Below are 4251 nucleotides of genomic sequence, written 5' to 3' on the forward strand. Positions count from 1 at the left end.
CAGGACTCTGAGGATTTCCTTTCTTGGAGCAGTTAAAAGCATTTTGTTTTGGCAGGGATTTAGTGCAGTGTATCTGCTGGAAGTAAAAAGAGGATATTTAAGAAGGTAACAGCATGGTGCTCTTTATGTTCATTAAAATAACAAGTAGAAGACCATTTGTACATTTCCTGAATTTAGTTTAACTGGTCAAATTGCAAAATCTATATTTCATAATTAAAAGGAAAAGTGTCATGGATTAGAGGGCTGGGAATTTTAAGTACATAACAACTACAGGCACCAAAAAAACTGCAATTTCATTAAAACAACCTCTACTACTTATTAGATTAGTTAGCCTGAACAAAGAGAAGAAATGTCAGATTTTACCCAGAAGAGTTAAACTAAGAGGTAGGTGTCGTAACAAGCAACAGAGGCAGCTGATCCTGGAAGAGGCCACAGGAAACAGAAAGGTCAAGACCTCCAATCTTCATGACTCAACATATTTTGCAAGTCTAGAAAGAAAACAGCACACCCGTCCATCAATGTCCCCGACCAACAGGTGGGACTTGCTTACAGGGGACAGATTTTGAACTGCACAGTCGGGAAACTTGTAAGGTTTGTCTAGATCCAGGACCCTCCAGGATCATGAGAACCACTTTTATTGTCCTCAGACATGCATAAAACTTTTGTGTTTTTATTTGCTTTGTCTAAAAGTCAAACATGAACAGGTTTCATGTTGTCATTTCATAACGATATATGATATGCTGACATTTCTAAACTTAAAACAACTCATTTATTCATCCGTCTCATCACGTGGAAGCAGAAGTGTCCCTCACAGACCAAGACGATCAAATAAATAACCATTTAGGAAAATTACAAAACTGAAAAAAACGTGAATGTATTTGTTTCCTTTCATTTGGCTTTGACAGCTAACAACAAATTGTTTGTTGTTGCACCACCATCATTACTGAGCAGACATAGTAATAAGTAAAATTGTAATAAGTAAAAGGTAAACTTTTCATAAGGATATGGTTGACCTGTAGATGCATGAAGAGCTGAAAGTACTCTGTAATCCTTGAAGATGGTTTTTAACCTGAATTGTTGTGCAGTTTTTGTTTCAATTTTTAATCTTTTATCCTTTAGTTCCTTCATTTGACCATAAGTATAGCTTTTAAAAAAAAATATCTGTGACCTTGAAAACAGTACCACTTTCAAACCACTAGATTTAATGTAATATCTTTTATTTTCAAATCCATAAAACATAATTGTTTCAAATATAAGCATCCATAAAACAAAAATACAGCCCTAACATGTCATGAGAAAGAGTAGTCTGTACACAGACAGCCTCTGCTTTCCTCATTTAATGCTCTAAACAAATTTGCTCCAGCTGAGGTGAAACCTGAAAGATCCAGTCACCAAGCATTTTCAAAGTTTCACCAAATTAAAGTGTCATTTGAGCTGGATTTTGTTATTTGAGTACCATTATTTGCAAAAAAAAAAAAAAAAAACTAAGGTCAAAGAAGGAAACAGAATTTGAGTAATTTGAACTTACCTTGTAGTGTTTTGTGATCGGTTACCAGAAGAGAATCATCTTTGCTCCTTGTCTTTGGAAATCCCCTGAAATTTGGAGAGCGAGCTGCCATGACCCGAGCGACAGGTGTATCCCTGGAGGAAGGGTGGAGGGAAAAGAAAAGAAGGAGGGGTCAACGATGAATGAGAGGGGAGTTCATCTGAGATAGATAATACCTTTGTGTGAAACTGTGGGCATGTAGCAACAAGCCCAGTTTTCCTGAATCCTTTGTTGTCTATGTTTTATTCCTTCTATCGCAGTTTGCGAAAGGTTAGGGAATCAAAACCACAACAACAAAAATTAAATCTGCAGAAAACCATTTATCACCATCTGAGTACATTTCCAGTAAGAAGAGCAGATCAAGTCATGTCCAAATCATCTACGAGGAACATACTGACCATCATCACAGATCAGCTTGTAGAGTTATGGAGGTAACCTTTTGTAAATTAAGAAGGATACGCATACTATAACCCGGTTCCTACTGTGCGCACTGTGCCTGTGTGGTACCCTTCACACGAAAATGGAGCTCTGAATTTGGGTCAAGCAGCCCCAGGAGTTACAAGGTCGCCTCGTTCAGACTGCACCATCATTCAGTGAATCACACTTCAGTATGCGTATCTGCACATCTATTACAGGAACAAGCTCAGCAGCGACATTCTTTGATATATTTGAAATCAGAACAGTATGAACCAGAGAGAGCAGAGGTTGGTTAATACATTCGATAAAATAAAATAAAGTGGGGCCAGATGAGAGTTTCTGAAAAAAATGTCTGTACATTTCTTTAAGTGCATGTTTTAGTTACAAATCACAAAGAGTAATGGTTATTATTCTGAACAAAAACAGTCAGTCCCTAATGAACCCCAGTCTGAAAAAAGAACCAAAAAAAGACTAATCTGATAATAGGATGAATGAATTTAAACTAATTTAAGCATTTATTCTCTTTTTCAAATAAATGCTAAACCAAAAGCAAACTGTGGTATAAAACATTCATAGAATGAAAACGTAGAATATTTCAATCCATGTTTAAAAAGATAGCGTTGAAAATGTTTTCTATGTCTGAGGGTTTATGTGCAAAGACTCAAGGTTCCTTAAATCTAAAGTTTTATGCAGAATTTTATGCAGAATTGTTCATTTCTGAGGTTTTAACATGTGCGCATGTTTATAATGTTGAACTAGAGATGATCAAGTGCAGTTTAGGTTCTTTGAAAATGATCAAAGTAGCCTTTTACTTCAATGACAAATCAACAGTTGCATATAAGATACTGAGTGGATGCATACCAACATTTCTTTAGTGCTTCAACTGGAAACCCCAAAGTCCCAAAAAGTTTAGAGAAATGCCATTAAACTACACTAATGGAGAGGAAGGATAATAACCAATCGTTTCTGACTGAAACAGAAAGAATAAAGAGAGACAAATAATAAGAAGCAATTGAAATAAGCAGCATTTATTAAGCAGCATCATAATGTAACCCACATAAAGTGGGTATGCCACTTTAAGAGAAGAGGTTAAGGAAGCTGGGTGGTCTGCCTGGCCAATGAGAAGTTTAGTTTCCAGAGCGTCTGGACCAATCAGGGTGCAGGCTGCCGTTGTGGATCCCGCCCTTCTCCCCCGGGTCTGCAGTACCGTTGGTTTTGCTCTAGAGATCCGACGCGGTGAGACTGCTGAGCGGGGCAGCGCCAGAGTATGTATCCCAACAGTTAAAAGTATTTTTTACGTGCTGTATTAACTGTATTGTGGATAAACTCTTTTGTAAATAGATTTTATGTTGATTGTCCAGCTTTTGTGCTGGAAATTATTTATTAAATGAATACAAACTGAACTTCAGTTTTTTACTGTTAGAGCCGTTAGGAATCGTTGGCTCTTTCTGGCAGTTATTTCAGCTTGTTCTTCGTAGATAAAAGGTAAAATTTAGGCTTTAACATAATTTTATTTTATTAAGTTTATATTATTTAGATCAAATATGCCTTGTTACATCGTTTAGTGCCCCACGCATCCGGATTGAGACCCACTCACTATACGGTTGTCTGAAGTGTGTCGCACTAAGATCGGTGAGCATATTCGGAGCCTTTTATTTGTGTTTTTGTCGTTTGTTACATTGTTGTTAAAAAAATATCCGTTGTTTTAGTAACTAGGTAATGTTTTGTTACTGTGTTGGAAAGAAGGATTAAAGCTAGAACGGCTTGGTAAAGTCCTGTATTTCTGCTGGTCCTGTCTGTTGACAGGTCAGGTTTTTTTTTATACTGGATCATTCCTGAAGAGGATCCCTCCTTTGATATTGATGGCGAGCCTTCCCACCTGGACCTAAAGAGAGAACCAGATTTCGTCTATCCCATTTGGAGTCATGCTGCACCCTGCGGTGTGGTAGGAGAGCAACATACATCTTCACACACGGTTATGGGTGAAACCTACAACTGACATTCTCCATTATTATTGTTTTTTTTTAATTTATTGATTTTTGGACAATACTGTTTGGATTGTTTTATTTCGGACATTGTGACGCACAGCTGTGGTGGAAATTCTCCTGTGAATGAAGTTGAATCAAACCAAATTGGGATTAATTTGATTAATCTGCTGACTAATACAATTTGGAGTGCAGATTACCAGGGTGCACCCGAATTATTTGAAATTAAGAATTAGCACTTGGCCAAGTATTATTGTTATTTCTTTTTTTTTATTTTATTGTGTGTAATTTTATTTTCATAAT

The 4251-nt window shown here is 36.8% G+C and overlaps 1 long non-coding RNA gene across 1 annotated transcript; it reads left to right on the top strand.

Annotated features, from left to right (window-relative positions):
- The first annotated feature begins 3015 nt into the window (after positions 1-3015).
- Positions 3016-3579, top strand: LOC114136201 (uncharacterized). Its single transcript, XR_003593755.1, has 3 exons — positions 3016-3228; positions 3387-3448; positions 3529-3579. It is a non-coding gene; the product is annotated as an uncharacterized LOC114136201 (long non-coding RNA).
- The last annotated feature ends 672 nt before the right edge of the window (positions 3580-4251 follow it).

Source organism: Xiphophorus couchianus, chromosome 20, assembly GCF_001444195.1.
Source record: "Xiphophorus couchianus chromosome 20, X_couchianus-1.0, whole genome shotgun sequence".
Classification (NCBI taxonomy): Eukaryota; Metazoa; Chordata; class Actinopteri; order Cyprinodontiformes; family Poeciliidae; genus Xiphophorus; species Xiphophorus couchianus.